This window comes from Pygocentrus nattereri, chromosome 23 (genome assembly GCF_015220715.1).
Source record: "Pygocentrus nattereri isolate fPygNat1 chromosome 23, fPygNat1.pri, whole genome shotgun sequence".
Classification (NCBI taxonomy): Eukaryota; Metazoa; Chordata; class Actinopteri; order Characiformes; family Serrasalmidae; genus Pygocentrus; species Pygocentrus nattereri.
This window is the reverse complement of record NC_051233.1, coordinates 27,752,529-27,776,459: the sequence shown is the minus strand read 5'-3', so window position 1 is coordinate 27,776,459 and position 23,931 is coordinate 27,752,529. Positions and strand designations below refer to the sequence as shown.

At 39.7% G+C, this 23,931-nt stretch overlaps 1 protein-coding gene and 2 non-coding genes across 7 annotated transcripts in view; all 3 read left to right on the top strand.

Moving 5' to 3' along the window:
* The window catches only part of lrch2 (leucine-rich repeats and calponin homology (CH) domain containing 2), a 110,331-nt gene that overhangs the window by 5,072 nt on the left and 81,328 nt on the right, over positions 1-23,931 (top strand). The window contains exon 1 of one of the 5 annotated variants that reach the window (XM_037533240.1): positions 19,070-19,139. The exons of the other annotated variants lie outside the window; for them this stretch is intronic. The gene's annotated coding sequence lies outside the window, so the exon portion shown is untranslated. Of the gene's footprint in view, positions 1-19,069; positions 19,140-23,931 lie in introns of those variants that run through there. 5 annotated transcript variants of the gene reach the window in all.
* Positions 1,624-1,696, top strand: trnam-cau. The gene has a single exon. It is a non-coding gene; the product is annotated as a tRNA-Met (tRNA).
* On the top strand, positions 3,588-3,660 carry trnam-cau. The gene has a single exon. It is a non-coding gene; the product is annotated as a tRNA-Met (tRNA).

Sequence of the window (23,931 nt, the reverse complement as noted above, 5' to 3'; positions counted from 1 at the left end):
AGCAGAATGAACAGGAGCCTGAACAATATATTTACAGCTATATAAAAAGAAAGCAGAGAAAAGTAATAGAGTAAAATATACTGAAACAATAAGAGTAACGAGCAGTGCAAAAATACAAAGGAATTCCATGAATACTGTGCAGGAGGCAATGTTGCGGTGCCAGTCCCTCCAGTGAATGCCGTACTGATAGATAACGATAGAGGTATTGTTAAGTCTGACGTGGTGTTAATAGGTTAGGGAAATGATTTGTTGTGTTAAAGGGCCTCATTTGTTCATAGTGTGATTTTTGTTTTGCAAAACTGGTAGAATGTAAAGATGTTGGGGTTAAATGTATTGACCTTTGACGTTTTAGGTTTATTCTTTTAGTTGTTTAGAATTTCTTATCATCTTAAACTCAATGGGTTTGTATGTTGGTCCACACTTTAGTTCCTCACTCGTGACTGTATAACTACAGATTAGTTATCTGAATAATTGAACAGAGTATGTCTTATGCTCTTTAACTCAGTAGGAACCTCCAGGAAAAAGAGGTTGAAATTTGGTGTTTATAGTTATATCAGTATGAATACTATGAACCTGAACGCTAACAGAACATTGTTTAGATTGTGCCACACAACAGACATTTCTATGATTTGATTAAGTGCCATTCATGGCCAGCATAATGTGAGCACTTTAATTTGAAAATATGTTAATTCTGCCAAATCAGGTAATGTAGAGTAAGTACACAGAAAGCAGTATTTAGTTCTCCTTGTCTATTGTTTTGTGTGTTCGTGGTTGGTGGGCAGTCATGGGCTGGGGGTTAGGGAACCAGACGGTCGCCGGTTTGATCCCCAGAGCCAACAGCATGTGACTGGGGTGTCCTTGAGCAAGACACCTAACCCCCAACCGCTCCCTGGACGCTGTGGATTGGGCTGCCCACCGCTCCGGGCAAGTGTGCTCACTAGTGTGTATGTGGTGTTTCACTGCATGGATGGGTTAAATGCAGAGGTGGAATTTCCCAGTTGTGGGACTAATAAGGGTCACTTAATCCATCAATTTAGAACCCAAGATGCATCCAAATTTCTTGCTGCGAAATTCTTGGTATTGTCTTTTAAAATCCCTGATTTTGACTTTAAAGCTCTCAGTACCCTTTAAACAAGTCTCCCTGCAGAATGTCTGACACCACTTCATGATTTAGAGGAATTAGTCATATGAGGAAGTGGCCATGGTCACGACAGGAAGCGTCCAGGTCTATTTTTTTCTCAAGGGGATGTACTGTGTGAGACCAAAGTGTCTGACTCTCTCTGATCTCGTCCTCTCACTGTCTCCGTCTCTCACCAGATTTAAAGCAATTCCATAACCTATAGGCTTTCTGAAATCAGAGCCGCTCTAAAATGATGTGTGATATACTTCAGCTTTTGTTCTATATCACTGTACAGTAGTGCTGCATGATATGGACAGAATGCAAGGTCAGTTTTTGTGAACCGATTGCAACATGTGAGTTAAAACACACTGATAATCTGTGGTGTGACAGTTGAAGAATGGCCTGCGTTGTGTTTAACAGAGTCATTTCCGTCTCTTTGAACCCATGAATACACTTGATTTATCAAGACACCCACAGAAGCTCTGAGCAGCTGCAGCCTGCAGGCCTCGTTGGCGCAGTAGGCAGCGCGTCAGTCTCATAATCTGAAGGTCGTGAGTTCGAGCCTCACACGGGGCAGATGTGGTTTTCTATTTTAACATACACAGTATTGGAAGATCCAACATCACAGTATTAACACAGCACATTTCTGCTGAGGCTGTGTGTTTAGATATGAATGATATGGGTTTTTAAATCAGGGGGATAGGGATACTGCCAGGCCTTAGGAAGTCTGCGCTGGTGTTAAGAGTTTAGGAAAAAGGTTTGGAAGTACTGCAGTTTTTTGGATGGCAAAATTGATTGAACGTACAAATTGTGATCAGGCTTGGATATTTTGAGCAGCAGGACAAGTCTAGCCTGGTGTTTAAGGGTGTTACGTTTTGGTGTGTGTATGATTTTAGTGCTATTTTAAATTCTAAACATCATGTACCAAATAATTCATATTAATTTTAGTTGGCCGTTTCTCCTTTGATCCGCTCAGCCGACAGTACATGACTGAGGTGCCTTTAAGCAAGGCACCCAACCCCTAACTGCTCCCCGGACGCTGTGGATAGGGCTGCCCATCGCTCTGGGCAAGTGTGCTCACTGCCCCCTAGTGTGTGTGCTCACTAGTGCGTATGTGGTGCTTCACTGCACTGACGGGTTACATTGCTGAGGTGATATTTCACCACTGTGGGACTAAAAAGGGCCATTTAATCTTAATGTCAGAAGCCACATTAGCAAATCTATTTGAGATAAATGAACAACTGGAAGCTGTGTATTAATTTCAGCATACACTTTGCATACACTTGGACAAGATATCAAGATTTTTTTTCTATTACAATTTGGCTTCTAACGATTTGCAAACAAGATAATCGAGATGAAGTGATCATTGTGCTGCATTCGTTCCACAGTGATGTTCTTAGTTTGTCCTATGTTAATAATCCAGGGAACCCTTTACTTTATTATTATTTTTTCAGTAAATTTACGTTTAAAGTTCAAGGAAATCAGCTGTTTAAAGGACAAGGTTTTGTTTAAATTTCAATAAATGTATTATGTTTCCGAAGTCAATTAGTAATCACGTTAATATCTATTGATCTCAATTATGAGCAAAATAATCGTGATTGGGATTTTTACCGTAATCGAGCAGCCCTAGACCGAGCACTAAACTAAAGAGAAAATATATAAGATATGTATGTGTGTATGTATAGTGTATATGTATATATTATAGGTAAAAAAAGATAATATATAGAATATAAAAAAATAAACTATATAAAGTCAATAAATAATTTAAACTGTCCTCCAGATTAATGAACAATATCAACAACTATGAATAATTGCAAAATAATATTTACACTGTAAGGATATTTTATTTAAAGAAGCAGACTTTAAGTATGGAAATATTTCTTTAAGTAAGTATTCCGTAAGGAATTTTAGCCATTTTTCTTTCTTCTTGTTTCTTTTTCAATATTCCTGCCAACAGAATAGCAGCAGAGTTAGTTAGTAAAACACATTCAGGGAGAGTGACTGTGTTTAAAACGTCTGTTTATGCTGTGGAGGTGTTTGGGCCTCTATTGTCTTGCTGTTATCTGTGGATTTACCACACTATTTCATGGCAGACTAGCCTCAGCTGTGGCCTGTTTGACCTTCATGGACAAACACACACACACACACACACACACACACACACACACACACACACACACACACACCACACACACAGTGAGAGAGGTCTCTAGGGAGTGAAGTAATTACGCTTGAACTGACTGCTTGTCCCATCTGTAGGCTGTAACCTTTTAACCCTACTGCTCGGCATTGTGGGCTTTGTAGTTAAGAAAGCATTTTGGACAAAACGTGTGAAAATGGAATGAAATCAAACGGAAAAGCTTTTAAATAACACACTTGAGTGTTTTGTGGCTTCTGGAGCTAAAACACTTGAGGGAGGAAAGCAGTCAGCGAGTACTGATGTGCTGTTGACCGCTGCTGCAGCCAGGCCTCGTTGGCGCAGTAGGCAGCGCGTCAGTCTCATAATCTGAAGGTCGTGAGTTCGAGCCTCACACGGGGCAAGTGTTTTTTTTTTTTGTTTGTTTTTATTTCTCTTCTTCTACTTTTTTCATACACAGCCTACATTCTTACTTACATGCCTCAACAATGATAATCTTGTAGTTTCGGTTAAAGAGAAAGGGAAAGGGGGTCAGTTTACCTTATTTTTAGCACTATGTTTTGGTGTTTTTTTTGCCCGCATGGTTATTATCACACACCCTCATAACATTTGATGTGTTAAATGACTCACTTTCCTCTGTTTTGGTTGTTTTAAATGACTAGATGCCTTTAAAGCGAGCTGCTGTAGAGATTCTAAGATCTCTTTCTTTCACCTCCACCCCCCCCCCCCCTCTCTGCCCCCCTCACCCTGCCTGTTCGTCTTTCAGCTGCTGCGGTCCTGTAGGGACTTCCTGGAGATTTCGACACAAAAAAGCTATAAATCAAAGAAAGCCCTCCCTCTGTTTGACCACTGCTCTCATTCTTTGCCCACGTAGCCCTGTTTTTTAGCAGCATATGTTTCTGTCAGTACGGTGTTGATCTGAACTGGGCTGCTGATACATTTATTCACTTTGAGTTATAAGCATTTATTCTTAAATTGTTCTGTATTTTGAAGGAATAATTTGGAGGACAATTTAATTGACGCAGCTCTCCCCTCGACCCAGATTTAGCCAATGAGCAAGTTTGGTGTCTGCGGTTTGCGTCTTATTTTTTGCAGTGGCGGATGTGGACAAAAGTAAGTTGAAAAGCTAGCAGCGCTGCTGAAGCCTGAATTTTGGACATGCTTCTGTTAATTTTTATAGATAATAGTATTTCATAGTGAATCAGAAACTACATTAGCAAGTCTATTTCAGGCTCGTTACACAGTTTGAGGCTTTGGGAGTGGAATTTACAGAGAAAATGCAAATTGTTTTGATATAAGCAAAACTAAAGACGCAAATGTTGGGCACCAGACATGTCTTGGGTGATGAACTACAATTGGAATAAGGTACGAATCATGTGAAGTTGATGTCTTTTAATGTTGAGGCCTAGTCTTCAGTAGGCTAAGAGGTCACATACTCACATTGTGTGATATCACTTTGAAAATTTGAATGTAGCTTTGTGTTAAAAACCGACTTTTTGAACAACAAAACACAAAGAGGGTTTAAGTCACACATTTGTACCGTTATACAGTGAGAGAAAACAGAGTGACATACAGAAAGCCCTGATTTTCCATGTTCATGCTCTGAAGGAGGTAAAGGACCAGATTCTTAGAATGGATTGGTGGCGAGACAGTCGATTCGACAGAGTTAAATAGCTGATCATGATGTCCATCATAGACATGCGACGGTAGTGTTACACATTTTATCTGGATAATCTCTACATCAACGAAATTCTACTATAGAATCATAAATGGGAGAAAAAGGAATAGGACTCTTTCAGATGATACAGTGTATTTATGGATTAACCCTTGAGATCCAAGCGTAAAAATGGCCGAGTTTTGAGTGTAATTTGGAAATATTACACTGTTATCAAGCAACTTGGGTCCCCTTGTAGGCTGGGCCTACACTACATGACTTTTTGCCTGAATTTAAGCCTGATTTGCCTCCTGTGTTCACAATCTGAAGCGATTTTCCAGGTTGGGAGCTCGATTGGAAGTGACTGACAGTGAGGATGATCTGTTAATGAGAGTGAGAGGAGAAACACGTGAATCTTTAGCCCCCCAGTCAAACTCAGAAGTGATCAGAGGTGCTCCGATATTATCAAACATGTTTGATATTTATGGCTCAAAATGTTCACGAGTCCTGTAGCGTGAGAAGCTCAGAGATTTACTCAATGAGTTATTCAAGCAGCAGCCAATCAGAAAGCTACAAGAGCAGGGAAACAGGCGAAGAGTTGAGCATGTATTCCGCCTGAACAGCAGAGCGGCGTATAAAACACAAACAGATAAGAGCCGATTTCGGGTTTATAATGTTGGATCCCGACATCAAAACACTCTCTTTACAATTTCAGCTTAGCTGCCAGTTTGTAGTGAAGTATTTCTCCAGCTTTCGCTGTAATATCATCGTTTTTCAATCCATATTAATCCCCGGTTTGCGCTTTCGCTGTGCACAAAAGCACAAACAGGCCCAGTCCTGTATGTTTAGCTTTGTTTGTGTCATGTGATCTGAGGAGATCTGGGAGTTTGAGTTCTTATCCAACTGGTGCTCATCTGGACCCCCAAACCCGAAACCCGTGATGTGTGTTATACTCTCCCTTTGCCCTGTCGTCTAGTGTGAACGACAAAAAGACAAGACATTCTGTGACAAAATGATGTTAAGTTTGTGATGCTCTCCATTTTAGAAGTCTGTTAATTTTAATTTTAAAAGTCGTGTAGTGAACGCCCAGCCTTATTCTGCACAAACCCAGACTTACAGTTATGCCAGATGTTGAAAATAGTCAGTATAAAATATCCGTAAGTTTGTTTATCAGTTATATGTACTTAAGTACAATTTTGATGGATTTGTAATTTGTTCTGTGCATTTTCAAGTGAAAATACTTTTACTTCTACTAATTGTTACATTGGTGACATCTGTATTATTATTTTACTTTAGGCCAAGAATGTATCAAAAATAGAAAAATAGAGCCTTCTATTGTTTCTACAAATAACGGTAGTAGCCCTATTGTCACTGGGGTGGTTCCCTCAGGGGTACATCTCAGCACCTTTAGTCAGGGAACATAACCATAGTCCGCTAAAATTATATTTTCTATGTTGTACTGACTCCACACACCCCAACTTGCCTCCAGGCTTTATTTTATTGTTCTGTTTTTAAAAATTAGGTTATGAAAATATACAAATATGTACTTTTTACCTAGAAAAAAAGACTTTTAGATGCATAATTGGACCTTAAAACCACTGATGTACCTTTGAAGGCACATTTATGTTGTTTGTACCTTGAAAAATGAGAAATGTACCTGCACAGAGTCTTTATTTGGAACAGTGTATGCATGTATGTACTTCGGTCTGTATGTGCTGTGATCTGGCAGGCAAATAGGACTCAGCAAATGTAGTGTAAACTTTGCCTACGTTCGGCCTTGGGCTCCATGGAGATCAGTACAACACACTGTAACACACATCTTCAGACAACCCAGCTTTTCAGTTTGGCATGGAAGGTTCTGAATCGGAAGCATCTTCTGCTTTAACCAGCTAAATGTCAGGCTTTGATTTCTGTCCAGTTTGCTTTGGCTGTTGAGAAGGAAAGTGTGGCGAGGTTTTGGTTCCAATTTGTGTCCAGCTTGACTCTGCCATCTCAAATCTGGACCGGCCTTTTTTACTGCAGTTGGAGTGCGTTGGGTCTGATCTAGCTGGTTAAAGAGAACTAGGCCACAGGCTAGCATGAGTCAAGTCACAAGAGATGTTTAACGGGGTCAGGGAGCAGTTGACTGAGTGAGTGTGTGAGTGTGCCAGAAGGCGTTTGGTCCTAAGCCTGTACATATGGCTTTCCTCATAGATGAATGTTTTCAAAAATCTAATTTAGGCCATTTTCAGATGATGAGATCAATCAACAAAGACACGTGTTGTGTCGGAAGTTTACTCCTGTAGTTTTTCATGGAAGCTACAAGGTTAATGTGGTTATATAAGCTTATATCCACCAATTTGCACTGTGCAAACTACATGCCAGATTTCACACACTTTCCTCAAATTAACCTCACAAGCTGTACAGTCATCTCAAATAGACTTTATATGGTTTCTGATACTGTATGACATACTGTTCTTTTCAAATATGAGCAAAAGTACATTGCGTAGCTGAAAGCAGTAGCTGCAGCCATCAGTTGGGTTGGGTTTAGTTTTCTACTATGTGCATGTGTGATCTGATTTGTGGTGTGATAAGTAACGTCTTCATTCTATCTTCACCAGAGTGGTTGGAGCCTGAAGCACTTGGCTGTATTGGAGCCCATGTGTTGCTACTGCTTGCACACAGATACTGTTCTCCACCCCTAGGCTAGCTCTGTTTAGCATGGCAGCGCCCTGATAACCGTATGTGTGTGCGCGTTAGGAGTCTGTTGTAGGCCACCGAATGCTGTAGCTCTGCAGGATTTGGTGTGCTTTCTGTTGATCTGAGCTTTATCTTTAATAGTGTGATGCAGAGATGAAGTTTCCAAAGCCAAGTTTTTGTCCTACAAATGTCCCCAAAGTTGCTAGAGGGTGCAAAAGAAATAGCTAAATAGGTTAGATCTGAGGTTCCTGCTCACTGTTGTAACCTTAATGGTGGAAATGGAGTTAGAATGTGACATAATTATATAGAAAAAGTAGAAAGGAGCTTTAGGTCAATTGAGTGGATATTCCATTCTGTTAGGCCTATTTACTCTATAGTTAATAGTGAATGATTTAATAGAATAGACCATTCTGAATACAGTGCGGGTCAGGTTATGTTAGCTGGTGTTAACATTAATGTTATCTATCGCTGTATGTAAAATTTAGGAATGTGATGGTAAAGATTCCCTCATAGGGAGGTGCTGCTTTGTTTAGAAAATGTTCAATCCTAGAGCAGGCCCTCTTTTTCATTGTCTGACAGAGCATGTACGCATGCTGAATTCACTCAGCCTGGGCACTAATATATATTTCATATCATATACTCAAAAACCAGCAAAGATCAGTATTTACTATACATTGGGTCTGTATATGCATCTCCTCATCTTAGAGAGAAAGGGATAGGGAAGTGGAAAAAAAAGGAGGGGGGGGTGCAAAGTGAGGGGGATTGGCAAACTGAGACGGCCAGAGAGAGGGGGATGGAGGCATTGAGGGCTGAAGACTGAACGTAACAGAGCTTGAGGGAGGAGTGTAGTTGGATAGAGAGTGGTACAGACCCTGATTCTGAGTGACAGGCAGACTCAAGCATGCTGATCTTGTGGTAATTGGTGCGTATCTGGCTGGATTCTGACTGTTTGTTCCAACAGGCTCCTAACCACCAATCACAACAACCCTCATAAAACATTGTAGAGATGACAAACTCACCCACACCCACGCATTCCTCCGTTTTGGACCGTGTCTTGCCCCCCCCCCCCCCCTCTCCCCAACCCCCACTCACTCTCACTCTCTCTCACTCTCTCACATCCTCTTGATGATATTCGATATGTAATAAATATCTGATTCCCAGAGGATGAAAGAGAGCCTGATCTGTATGCTTTGTTTTGAGTAAGATTTAAGCGAGGTTTAGGTTTTAAGCGAAGGTTAGCTACTATCTGTGCTGCACTAATTCTGGTTAACGCTTTAGAACCGGCTCTCTTGCCTGTGAGTTGAAACACTGTGCTGTATTTAAAGCGTCACTGCTCCTCAGTAATGTGAACTAGAGAGATGTGTTTTTTTTCCCACTTGAAATTAGAGAAACAGTCTTAAAATAGAAGCTCAGGTTTGTCACTGAGTGTTACTTCCTAAATAAACCTACAGCGCAATTTATAGAAACCCTGCAGACCCTTTCCATGCACTTGGCATGATGCTTGTTCAGTCGTCTTCTTTACAGGTCAGTTAATATGCTGTGTCTTTATTCATGCCATGTCATGCGATCTGCATTTGAGCCAGACCCATTCGGAGTACATGATTTGGAGATTTGGAAGGCAAGATGGGACGCGCAGTGCCGGAAAACGGGTACTCAGATTGGCTTTAGTTAGTTTGCTGCAGCCAGTCAGAGTTTCTGATTGAGAGGAAGTCATGGTGGGTTTTTGGGCAACTTTGAGAGAGAGAAAAGATGAAAGCATGGAACGTAACCTGAAATCACACACACTTTCTGAATCGTTTATCCTTCTGGGTCGTGGGGGAGCTGGAGCCTGTTATCCTGACCAGATCCCAAATGATGTTATTCAGAAGGAGTGGTTTCAGGTTTGAGGCCCAGATGATACAGACTTTAAAAAGACCTTTCTAGTGTGGAGATTTCAAAGTGCTTCTTTTTGACTATGGGCAGAAACTGCTTTCATATATAAGCAATGTCTCATTAAAAAAAAGCCCAGAAAAAGGGCATAACTTTAAAAACTAAAAAGGGTTTAGGGTTTTTTGTGTTAAAATGTTCTTTTGTTGACATGGTTTAACTTTTCTTTTCATTAAAAACTGCAAAAAAACAATTAAATTCATTTTTTTGAAGTCCAAAAAGCTACAGGAAAGTGCAAAACGCAAAAGTATGCAAAGGTGAAAGTGTGTCAGTGTACGGGTTAAAGGGTTAAACAGGATTGATCAAGTGAGTGATACTTTTTTAGTCCCACAAACGGGGAAATTCCACCTCCGCATTTAACCCATCCGTGAAGTGAAACACCACATACACACTAGTGAATACACACACGCTAGGGGGCACTGAGCACTTGCCCGGAGCGGTGTCATTCAAGCACTCTCTAGAATGATACAGTTGGTTGGACAGTTGGTCATTGTTTTTAAAAATATTCGATATTTACGATATGCTCATAAAAGCAAAATAAGTTTATTGTGATAGTGACTGTGATATTGCCATAGTGCGTAGATCTTCCAGCTGTTTTACCCTCCTTTGTCCCAGTAACAGTAGTTATCATTTAGGCCAAACTTGCTCTTCATACCAAGAAAGAGTTGAAGTGTTGAAGCTGATGAGAACCCATCAGCTTCATTTAATGGTAATGAAACATTTGTGGATGTTTTTCTGACTTAACTGAGAAAATAACAGTGAGAATCGAACATCACTCTGAAAATGTCACAAGAAAGTTGGCTCTGAATGTTTGACGAGCAGAGTGTGTTGGTGTTTCTTTGAGTGAGGAACGGAGCCGAATGCTCTGAATTCTAAACTTGCATTCCTTTCTCATGGCCCTCATGGCTCTTTCACAAGAGGTGATGATTTTATATTGTTTAGTCTCATCGTCTTGTTGAATGTGTTTGAGCAGTGAGAAAAGAAGGGAGTGCTTTCAGACTCCACACATAGCATCAGTGATCTATCTCAGATGTCAGGGATGCTTTCTTTCCACTCTTTTCCACTATTTAGTCATTGCCAGTTTTGAGTGATGCGGTATTGCTGTGAATCTGTTCGTTCTTACACAGCCTCAGAATTGTAAATCAGTTTGATTGCAATTCTTTGGAAATGATTAAGGTCCAATCCCTTTTCTCATTTGTACCCCTACCCCTTGTGTTTGAGTGTCATCTTGCCCCTTGGAACTGAATTACAAGGCGTAGTGGTTGAAATCTTCTCCTATGAAATGGGACAGTCCTCAATAAAACAACATTCATTAACAGCTACTAGCGCTGCTCTGTAGGCGACCCTGCCAGTCTGCAGTGATGGTAGAGGACGGCAAAGTTCAGCCACCTCACTCCTGGGCTTTAGTTACCTTTAGGACATGTATGCCTTCAAAGAGGAGGGATGAGATAATTATTTATTACCTGTGATTCTTCAGTGATGTGAAGCTGAAGTCACCAGCTTCTTGTTCGAATTTCCCCCTTCCATCTCAAACACCTGAGTCAGTTTAAGGTGGAACAGGAAATGTAGGTAGCCAGCTACAGAGACATCAGCAAACTACTAGTGAATTTCTAGGCTTGTTATGAAGAAAAGTACCATAATACACTGAAATGACTTTAAGCTGACATAATCCAACGGTTATCGTCATTTTTTAGCAGAGAAAATGCTCACATTTTTGGGTTTCTTTGGGCACTGAAGGTAAAGACTAAACATGGAGAAGCAGTGTTTGGCTACTAAGCTGCTCCTAAATGGAACCACTTGACAGAAAGCATTAAAAGAGCCCCAACACTGGACACTTTAAACCCAGGCTGAAAACACTCCTGTTTGAGCTTCAGTTCTGTTTAAAATTCTCTGAGTGTTTCTAGCCCTTCTCCTCTGTAAGACCACTTGATTTCTTATTTGATTTTTAATTCAGTGATTTTATCTTTTAAATAATGTTTTTAGTTTCTATTTTCCTTTTTTAATTGACTGTGTATTTTCTTATTTGTAAAGCACTTTGAATGACAGCTACTGTATAAATAAACAAAAAAATGTGCACAGTGCATTTTACCCTAGAGGTAGGTGTTGTTTAAAGTTTGTATTCATTATTTTCTTTTTCAAACCAACACCAGAGTTTTCCTCGGTATTGATACAAAACCTTGTATCTCCACAATGGTAACTTTACAGGAGAAAGAAAAAACATACTTTACTTTTAATGGAACTCAGAGGTCTAAAATTCAGTAAGGTCCAGTCAAAGAAGATTTCCTCAAGCAAAGGTCGGGAACATCATAATGTCTAACTTGCATCATGATTCAGTTCCATATACTGTTTAATGAAGTAGCCTAGTAGTTATCAACATCATATGCAGTCAGCAACTGAATGTAAAATCAAATAAAGTACAATTCAGTGATATTTCAACAACATTTATTCTCAGTTTTCTCTTTTTTAGAGCGCACTATGTGAAATAACTTCCCTGTGACTCACTTTCTTCTCTGACTGCTGTTTCTCGCCTGTGATTGTGCCACTCACTCAAGTCTCAGTGCTTAACGTAACGCTCAGATCTGATTGGCTGAGTAGCGTCACTTGTGATAATTACAATGCATGCGATTGGCCTGTGACTTTCCTGGGCCACTAAAGCTGCACCGTAAGTGCTAGAAAAGTTTTGCCTCTCCCTAAATTCATCATGAAATTTACAAGCAATACTTTCAAATTACGTCAAAGCCTGAAAAACCACAAAAATGGAGATGTGAGGTTTTGTCCCGACCACAGCGATATAATCATTGTTTTTAAATGCAGTGTATATACAGTAAACATGTTTCTACTTTTGTTTAAATTCTTCATTTGACCACAAGATGTATTGACTTGGTGGTCTGAGTGGTCAGTGCAGATTTCTGTATATGTTTATCCCTGTTTTGCACCCTTATAGAGCACCAAGACCAGGTCTGGATGGTGAAGACCAGCACACATCTCTTGTGATGTGAAGGCAGCTCGTCATTGTAACTGCTGCCTATGTTATATAACATATATAAACTAAAACAACTTTATATAATCTCTATTGAAGTGGAAATTTGGTACATGTATTTCAAAGCAGCCTCGTGGAGTTTGGAGCCGTGTTTAATTGGTTGTGTTAAACTGAGTGTGTCAGGTGTCAAAGTACTTCTCCATACCTCTCTCTCTCTCTCTCTCTCTCTCTCTCTTTCTCTCTCTCTCTCTCTTTATCTCCACAGCTGGCTTCTGATAAAGGGTTTTTTCCGTTGGAGACACTTCCCCATCCCTGCTACTGAAGAATCTGCTTTGCATTTTTTTGATTAGCATTCGTTGGTTATGCATGTTGAATTGGCACATGTAAATGATCATCTAATCACTCCTCGCGGTGCTGCGCTGTGTGTGTGGGAGGTGATCTGGGGAGATGGTCCAATAGGGCTGTGTGTGGAGAGAGGGAGACAGAGGGGGAGGGAAAGTGACTGAGCTGGAAATTAGCTATGGAGCTTTGAGCTTTGTGCGGTTTATTTTCCATATTTTCCTTATTTCCTAATCTATTGCTGCACTCATACTTGGCCTACTTGGTGCTGTTTGCTTAGCCAGATATCTGTTATGTCTGTGTTTCAGTGTGGTAACTTTAGCCGTCTGTAATCTGGGCTCGTTTGTCTGTTTCTGAGTTTAAACTACGATGCAATCCACAAGTATTTGGACAGTGACACAGTTTCTGCTGTATTGAAATTTTAAATTGAAGTAAAAAAGATCTCGACAAAAAGTATAGATTGTAAGTTTTAATTCAGTATTAACACCATTATTAATCACTCCTGTTTTTATGCATAGCCCCACACATTTCAGGGAAGTAACATATAGCCCAAAGTGAAACGCTGGTTAGATCGTGTGATTGATTTGAATAGTCAAGATCCAAAAACATTTTGGTCCTGAAACACTTTATAGTTGAGCACCGTCCTTTGAGTTTTGAGGTACTGTTTTGGATGAAGTTCGTGGTCACAAACAACTATGACTTTCTAATGCTGTACCAGATCACATGCTACTGCTAAGCTCACCAGTGCTTCTTAAAAATATACCACACATGTATCTTGTTAGTTTATTGTGGTTTTCCAGCCTCCTAATGACTGACTATAATGGAATTTACTCTTTTTTGGGGGGGCAGTGGATGTTTTTCAGCAGCAGTATCAGGTACTCACTCCAACCCCCTTTGGCTGCTGCTGCTGCAAAAATATATATAGAGGAAACATTGTTAGGTGAGGTTAGGGATAGGATTGATCATATCTTTGTGGAATTTAAACAAATCCAAGAAGAAACAAGAGAATACTGTAAATCTGCTTTCCTCTACAAACTACAGTGACTAGAGGTACACGACTGCAATAATTGCATTCAATGATTCTTGCCTTTTAAAGCAAAACTTTAAATACTAACATAATTACTAATCAATAGAACCCAGCATGGCAAGCATTGAATGGTGGCTGAATGATTTGGGGAAAATATTGCAATGTCTGTAATCAGATTTGTGGCTGCAACTTAAATATTTATTTATTTATTTTTCAAAATAAAGGTTCAGGACTGATTTCTATTCAGCCAACACATCAAATAATTTCCTGGCTTGAGGTTTGAATTCTGAACATAGTGAGCCAGATTGCCAGCCATCTGCTGATCTAATGGTTGGTCTGATTCATCTACAGACAGTTCACAAAGCTCTGTTATTATTCCATCTTCCCACTTAAGACAATGTTGTTGATAATACAGGCTGGAAGTAAAAACGTAGCTCTTGTGGTTTTATGATAGTGCTTCCTCAAATGGTGAATTTCAATATAAACACAATTCATCTTTCAGCCCCACATGGAAGCTAATATGTATGAGCATCAATTCTAGAAATCAGCAGTGGCATGACCACCCTATTGGGCTTTAATGACCAGCGAGCAGCCTCTTTAGTAAAATAAAACACAATTTTCCTCTTAGTTGAAACAGTCAAAACATGTTAGGATCTGCATTAGAGCTTTGAGGCCAGTGTAGCTCACAGAAAGTAGACACTTATACCCACTTATGCCAAATTGGAGTCTTGTAAACGGCTACCTTGGAAGCCGCCTCTAATAAGCTCAAATATGATTACCGTCACAGAACATTCTAGAACAGTGACTCTAATAGGAATGCCTGTTTTCCGTGAAACTCCTCCTGAGGTGTGATCAGCTTTGGTGTAAATTGAATCAGCCATGGTGTCTGACGTCATCCCCATAAACACAAACAGTGGGGTTTTTGTTCTGGAGTCACACACCCAGACTAATAGTTTCTGTGTAATAACCTGTTGGAAAAAGTGTAAAAATCTTTGATGTCCCAATAGCAACATGACTATGAAGAGAAAAGGCCAGTCCAGTTAGAAAAACAAAAAGAAAAGGTAATAAAAAGTCCCAGGCAGCACTGTCCGTCTGTCTAGACGTCTCTGTCCGTCTGTGTACCTTCTCTCTGAGTTTGGGCTTGATTTTCTGAAGCTTTTAACAGGAGCCAAAGTCATAACTTAAGTAAATCCCAATAAGACAACAGTAATTACGTGAGGAATTCAAAATGAGCCAGTCATGTTGTGATAGTATTAGTTTATACAACATTAATAAAAGAAGTTACATTTCCTTCTGCCACTCAAATACATGACCTCTCCCTCTTTTCCTGTCAGACTGACTCTCGCAGTCTTTCTTGCCTGCCTGGTTTCGCACCAGATGGTGTTGGGTGCGGGTATTACAGTGAGGTGGACTAAACTAGCCTCTTATTCATTCTGCTTCAGCCTCATTAAGCCCCCTAAACCGGTGCTGCCCCTCCCCTAATGACAGTAGGGGAACAAAGCAAGATGGACATGAATAAGGTGGGATCTGACTGCAGTTGAACAGTCTATGTCTATGCATATGACTAGTATACACATGTTTGTGTATCCTTATGATTATTTATGAGCAGACACTACGATTAATCATTAAGTTGTGATTCTCTATAAATTATTTGAACCTCTGCGCTGATAATTATTTAGATTATTTCATTTTTTATTGAATTACCTTTCTGTACAGTCGTATCCGTTACACTAGATAAATTGCTGTGGATGAAATGCCGACTTAATGCTTGTGGATGTCAGTAGTTATGAAAGAACAGTAAATCTCACCGGGCTTTTTCAGTAGCTTGTGTACCTGACTCGCTGTTTTCTATACATTTGCCATGGTGGAAATATGACCGTCAGTAATATGAGGATTAAACCATTGTGGTCCAGTTGCATCTTGATATATCAAACTGTGACACATGCATTACGGTCATTGAATGTCCACTTTCAACCACTGTTTCCAACCCTGGATGCACCTCAGTCACTGGTCCTATTGAAACACTGGACAGTTGTTTTGATAGGAAGCGTCTTTGTAACTGAAGCTCCTGCTATCCGTGTCGTAGTAATGAATGAATACATGCTGCAGAGCTTGACTGGTTGTTAATGGCTTAATTAATTACTTGTCTGGAAGCATCTCTATTTATTATGTATCTGCACTAATTTGTTTAGGATTTCCTTTAATGTGTTCCAGTCACTTTAATCCACATCTAAAATGTACTAGTCGTGAGACGGGTTTCCACATGAAGACAAGAGCTGCCATTAAAGAAGAAGGGGGATCCCCCCCCCCCCCTCCCCTTTATACAGACAAGAGAGATCTGGTTCCCATCCACACCAGATGGAAAATCTGACCATTTTACTAAACGTTACTGGTTGTTCCTCCCTGGTTACAGCGAACTTGTGTCATTCTGGTGTTTGCAAGGCTGTTGACTAGTTTTGGTCACAGCAGTTTAGTTTTGGTTTAGTCAGCCTGCTGCTGGGATTGGTTGCACAGGCTGCTGTGGTTGCCCTGGGAGACGGGAGGAGGAGTGAAGTGGGTGACGCAAGGCGCCATGCCTTCTTGCGCACAAGGGAGCTGCGGCAGTTTTAGTGCCATTGACTAATGCTGGCTTCCTCCTATTCTTAAGGCTGCATCACTGGAATCATGCATTTTCATGACTGATTAGAGTGGTGGTGGTGAAAGTTATCAGCAGCTAATATACGTGTCATTTTTCACTGGTTTGTCTGCCACAGATCTCTCTCTCTCTCTCTCTCTCTCTCTCTCTCTCTCTCTCTCTCTCTCTCCTCTCCCTCTCTCTCTCTCTCTCTCTCTCTCCTCTCTCTCTCTCTCTCTCTCTCTCTCTCTCTCTCCTCTCCCTCTCTCTCTCTCTCTCTCCTCTCTCTCTCTCTCTCTCTCTCTCTCTCTCTTTCTCTCTCTCTGTAGTCAGACTGAGCTATGCTGAAGAACAAAGACTTACTACAGATCAAGGGCTGTTAACAGATAAAAGATAATCTATGTGTGTGTGTGTGTGTGTGTGTGTGTGTGTGTGTGTGTGTGTGTGTGGGTGTGTGTGTGTGTATAAGCCTCCAGACAGGTATTGTTGATGTAGGTCACAGCAGGAGCATCACTGCCGTCCTTTATGTCTGGATTTTACTGATGCATTTACAGTTCAAAATACTGTAACACACCCAAGCGTCTGAATGGTAAAGGGTAACATGCAAGAGGCAAGAGAGAAAGAAAAGAAATGTGTTAATAAAGAACAAAAACACATATTGTGTCCCTGCATGTCTAAAAGTATCCAGACTACCCTTGTGATTAGGGAATTCAGGTAGTTTAAGGCGTTTAGTAGCGCACAGAGAGTTTTATAATCTCCATATAAAAGCTTTCAGTAATTTAGAGTATTACAATAACGCGTATTAATATGTTTGTTTTTTTCTTTTAATGCAGGGCTGTGAAGCAGTGTGTGCTGTGAATTGTATACAGTTTGGTTTCATGTTATTAAATATGGACCTGATGTCAGGGATGACTTGTATAATTGTGTTTAACCTGAAAATTGAATGTATTCATTCTATGTGAATGTAGAAAAACTTTGCTGGTTTATTTCTTCTGTCTTGGACAAAACTTCTTAATCACCAGCTTCACCAGCTTTGAATTACTTCTCCATTCCACCTTAAATAGTGCGTCATTTACACTCTTTGTCTGCTGTGGACGGTTTGGGAGCCACATTAGAAAATCCCCTCTCACACTCATTTCAGTCAGAAGAACCACAATTTATACAGAAGCACAGAATCTGACTTTAGATCAACTTATAAAACTTAATTTTGAGATGTGGCCTTTTAGTCTATATATTTTTGGTTTTCTTTATTATTATTATTATTATTATTATTATTATATGCTCTAATAAAACATGTGTTTGCCAAAGACATCAGATGCAACTTGTTAAATACATCTTGGACATTTGTTCATATAATTTTTTTATCTATTTAATGTCTTTTCAGAGAATGACTTGTGCTGGTTATCCGTCAATTGTTGTCTTTTTGGGGACAAGTATTTTGGGATGGACTGGCTGCCAGACAGCCAAACCGGCTGTATGCATGAGATCATGAAATTTGCATATTGCTGCCTCTCTAAATGGGATGCTCATTGTCAAGCTACACCTAGTTATAATAATTAAGAATCGCCCAACATCTGATCTGATCTCAGTAATGCTGTTGTGGCTGAATGCAACCAAATACTCACAGCAATGTTCCAACATGTATGGAAAGTCTTCCCAAAATAGTAGAGATTTCTTCAGTATTTTTTTCTCACGCATGTGTTTGTGTAAGTGTGTGTGTGTGTTTGTGTGTGTGTTTATGTTTGTGTGTGTGTGTGTATATGTGTGTGTGTGTGTGTGTGTATGTATGTGTGTGTGTGGGTGGGTGGGTGTGTGTGTGTGTTATCAGGTCTGTAGCAGCTTCGTTTCTCTCTTTAATTACCTTTTCACTCTGATGATCAATCAATGGCTGCCATGGCAACTCAAGGACCCCCAGTAGGCCAATTAAATTCAGGCACCTTGAGAGACACCTCAGTGAGCTCACACACACCTTCTGTCCAGCCACTGCTGTGTGTGCGTGTGTGTGTGTGTGTGTGTGTGTGTGTCTGTTTGTCTGTAATACAGTATATGTCAATGTATTTATGTGTGTATGTTGATATTGAGGCTGTAACTCACACCTTGCTGAGTTGTGGCCACAATTTAGTTATCTCATTCCCTCACCTTACAAGTCATGGACATATCCTATTTTTGTTTACACCGGATGTCACCAGGGGCTTCGTACAAAGGTACATTCTGAATGTCATTTTTAAATAGCAGTATACATTTGCAATATTTACAATAAAATAATCAGAGAAAGTAATAAACTGTAAATATTGCTCGTTTCGTATCACTATTGTATGGAGCTATTTTCAGATGGGACTGGAGAACCTTGCCATGGGAGTCTAAGACCTTTACCAAGAGCTTTGAAGCTGCTTAACATAAAATACAGCATAGAACATCCTACTATACTGTAATGTGTACTGTAACATATAATATACTGTGCTGTATCCTAATCTTTATGTATGATGTTCCAGTCATTATGCAAAAGTACTTGATATGGAAGCTCTGTTTATGAAAGAACACCGGCAGTGAAAATGCTAATTTCTACTAGCAGGAATATAAGAGTCACCATCATGTGATAACATCAAGCTATTAATGGTGGATTCAATACTGCACTTCTCAACTCTACACGTGGATTTTGGCTGGTAAGAGACCTTCAGTTTAGCTTTTTACTTCATATGTTCTACAACCCCATTTCCAAAGAAAGTTGGAACGCTGTGCAACATATTTGGAAGGTGCAGCGTTAGAGACTTTATTTGAGTGGCTCAGTGTCAGAATTTTGATGATAAGTGAACAAAATTCATTTGATTGAAGTGGATATGATGCCAGTTTCATTTTATAGATTATATAAAAGATTATAAAAATGCACTTTGTGTCTGTTATTTAAAAGTGTTTATGCGCTAATTTAAATGAGGACCTCAGTAAAAACACAAAATACAGCTACATTGAAAGGCCTGTTATGCAGTGACATGTCACAGTATGTTTTTATTTGTGTGTGTGTGTGTGTGTGTGTGTGTGTGCTTGAGAAACATGAGATATAACCTCCCTGTTGAAGACATTAAGGAGGGCTGCTGATATGTCCTGCACTTTTCTGTGACCTTGAGGTCAAACACACACACACACACACACACACACACACACACACACACACACACACACACACACACACACACATACCCTATACCCTAAAGAAGAGGGTGTAAATGGTTTGAATGACTCCCCATTTGAGTCCATTAGACAATTCAGATCCCATTATATGGTGAGACATGAGTCTGTGTGTGTGTGTGTGTGTGTGTGTGTCTCACTCACCCTGTCCCTGTTGGGGCTGATAATTGATTAGGAAGGGAAGGGAGAGTGGTTGATATCTCAGAAGAGGTTCTTGCTGGTCCCTTGTGTGTGGGATGAGGGGGGGACTATGGCCCTTCTGTTGCACAGCTGAGTCTCAGCCATTATATATTATCCATAGGAAGGAATAAAAATGAAGAAGGAGTGAATGAATGTTACACATTTTTCTAACACAGAACAGTCATGTCTGTCAATTATAAGGCCAGTTCTAAAAACATGTCAGGGTGGTGGACTACTGCACACACAAATTATTTACAGTGTTATCATTAATTATTATTGGTCACAGTTTGTCATTATCCCGAGCATCGCAACAAATCTGCTTTGCGGATGCTCATTTTCTATGCTGTAACAAAATAATGGTTTCAGTGTTTGGATACTAAAAATTCAACTGGAAATTCCCTTATTTAACCAAGTGGTTTGACCACAACTTTTGACAGGGTTTTTGTTTTTAGACCACTTGCCTTTTTGACAGAATGTCATGCAAAAACTATGGTATGTATATGTGATTGGTTGTTTTGCCTGTCAGCCAAATACCCCATTCTTGCCAGAGTAGGCGATTCTTGACAATGTTAACCCACAAAAAACACCAGACTTTCTGGAGACGGCCACAAGTGTGGCTTGTGAAACTGTAGGGAAGGTAGCCAGTGATGCTGTCGTGCCTTAGATTCAAGTGCAACTCTTCAACTCAGACTGAAGAGCAACGTGCAATATATGTGTAAATATGCTGCTGTAATATTAGGCTACACACACACACACACACATATATATATATTTCGTGGCAGAATGCAAGGAAAGTATGCACAGCAATGATCCAACACACACACACACACACACACACACACACAAGATATATAGATATATATATGGATATGTGTGTGTGTGTGTGTGTGTGTGTGTGTGTGTGTGTGAAGTACATTTTGCTGTGTTTTCCTGCAATTATAAACAAGCACTGCTCACTGCTGCTCATCTCGCTCTGACTGGACTCATGTGATGCTCGTTGTCACAGTAACGTCTACACTGTTACTCTACACATGGAGGCAAGTTTAGATTGTTGAATCAGCACATAAACACCTCAGTCTTAATCTATAACCTGAATGTATTCGATTGGATTGGCAGAAATCTTTGCATGCAAACATAGCCAGGCCAGTGTTGTCAAACGCTCTTCTCCATCATCTTTGTGTGCTACTGAGAGATGCTGCTAACAAGCTGAATGTGCAACACTGTAATTCAAAGCATCTGTATTTCTGTCAGTTTTAAACTTCGAATGTATAAATTAATATTGACCCTGTGTTTTGGTTATTAGTCGACTTGTTAATTAATAAGCAATATATATACAATATATATATATATATATATATATATATATATATATTAGCCCTAGTTCAAATATATGGGTCATCCCCTCAGTGTACAAGTTGAGCAGTTTGTTATGCCCCCGAAACAGTTGCTGTTGCCCACCCGTTCTCTGGATCGGGGCTTTACTTAGTGTCTGACTGTTGATTACAAAAAGCTGAGCTTGTATTAGAAAGCAGCTGTCTGAAGTTTGGCGGAGGAAGTTCCGGTAGGTCCCTCTGCTATTCACACCTGCACAAGTGTGAGCTGTATCTCTGATGGCAGCGTTACTGTGAGTTTGATCTCAACTCCCTCAGCCTGAGTTCTGAGATACTGCAGCTCATTTTCACACCAGCCTCTCCCATACAAGTGTGTCTCCTGTGCAGTGACCCGTTTAACTTCAGAGCAGTTTCCTCTCTTTCAGACTCTCTCCATTGGTTCTTGCTTCATGGTTTCTTTCCTACACACTCACATAGTCAAACACACACTGGACGATAGAATGGATATTAGAAATGTCAGTGTCACTTGAAATTCTCATCAGTTCTTCCTCCTGTGGTTCACGTACACACAGTTCCTCTGTCGTTTTATTTTAACATCTATAGTCCTTTTTCTACCAACTTCTGCCTTCCTTTGGATTTTTTTCTTGTCGTCTTCTTTTTCTTCTTCATGATCTTCCTGTCTTTGATGTTCATGTGCTTGTTCTATGTGTTTTTTTCCTTCGTTTTCTTCTTGGCGGTTTGTCTTTGTTTCTTTTGCTTCTCTTTTTTTAGCTCTGTTTACTCTCCCTTTCTCATGTAAGCAGCCATTTGGCATCATACTAAAATAACTGAAACCGCAGATTGTTTTTTCTTACTCTAGATCTGTGGAGTCAACTGAACTCGTTTGGTTGTACTTATCATGGCTTTTCATGGTACTGAATATTTAGCTTAGTTGTGTAATTCTGATGTGCAGTGATATTAGAATCATGTTGTTTTAAGCAGATAATTGGAAAACATATATATTTGTTTAGTTTCACCTGATACTTGATGATGCATTAAATCAGAAGAGCAGTGTTTAGCAGACACTGTAATAAAATGTCTGCATACTATTGACTTTACTGCATTTGTAGATCCACAGAAATAAATGTTGGATTTCCCTGTAATGTTAATCAAGGTAGATATAGTCCTAGTTTCTATGTTTGAAAAGTATTTTTGTATCTGCATCAGCAGATGTTCCTGAGAAATATCATCTTTGAGTGAGGACATGACTGAGGTGTCCTTGAGCAAGACACCTAACCCCCAACTGCTCCCCGGGTGCTGCGGTTTGGGCTGCCCACTGCTCCGGGCAAGTGTGCTCACTGCCCCCTAGTGTGTGTGTGTTCACTAGAGTGTATGTGGTGTTTCTCTTCATGGATGGGTTAAATGCGGAGGTGAAGTTTCCCCCTTGTGGGACTAATAAGGGTCACTTAATCTTAATCTTAATCTTTGGCCTACAGTTTGCATATCAGTGCATCACTAGTATGTATTGAGGAGCAAGAGTGGACTGGTTGGTGTCTCTGCCAGCTGAACTTTGATCTGTGTCTGTAATTTACATGAAGAAAAAAATTAGCCTTCATACACTGAACAAAATAAATACAGTAACCTTTCACAAACTCACTGTTACTCTACACAGAAACATACAAGGTAAAATAACAGTCAAAGTCAAGTTAAAGTTTATTTATATAGAGTTTTTTACAACAGGCGTTGCCACAAAGCAGCTTTGCAGAAAAATCCAGGTCCGAGCACCATGAGTGTTGCCAGTTTCGACAGTGGCAAGGAGACACTCCCCAAGAGCAAGATGAGGAAACTTGAGAGGAACCAAGACTCAGAAGGGGAAACCCATCCTCCCTCTGGTTGACACCGGATAGCAAAACAATAACAGCAGACAATGAGATTGATCATTAGTAAAACATTCAGAAAAAGGGGAAAAGCAGGAGTAGCAAAGTCTCTGATTACAAAATGCAGCAGGATCAAGATACAGTATAACTAAGCTAGTAATGTTAGTTGAGGTGACGTAACTTGCAGCTACAGAACAACAGGCAGTTTGCGCATATATATATATATATATGATAAAAAATAACCAAATTAAACAAATGAGAGAAAAATATTAGACTTGTTCATTGATTTATTGAGGAAAATGATCTAATATTACATATCTGTGAGTTTTAGTTCAAATTTAGACAGAAATATTCACAACCTTTCAAGCACCACTTTAAACTTCAAGCATATCATCTACCTTCAGTTTTTGTGGTATTGGTCTGGGTTTAATGTACTGCAGGAACATTGAGCCGATAAATGGCTGTGTCTTTTGGCACTGAACATTGTGGACAATGATTTTCAATTTAGGGATTTTGTGTGTCCACTTGTCCAGTATAGCAGTAGACATTACAGTAATTACTTTTGTTTTGCTGTGCGTTCAATGTACATTGTATACGTTTTTAAAATGTGAATAAATACATATTTAATTATAGTTGCATAATGAATGACCTTTACATTTGATTTGTATTTTGTGCACATACAGTGAGGAAAATAAGTATTTGAACACCCTGCGACTTTGCAAGTTCTCCCACTTAGAAATCATGTTGGGGTCTGAAATTTTATTTTAAAATAAATGATTATAAATAAATTATTATAATAATAATTTAATTTATTTTATTTTTAGCACAGGAGTCAATGAGTGTGTTTACATGCCTTTAATAATCCGATAACTGGTGAAAATCAGATTTTGTCAGTTATCCGATCA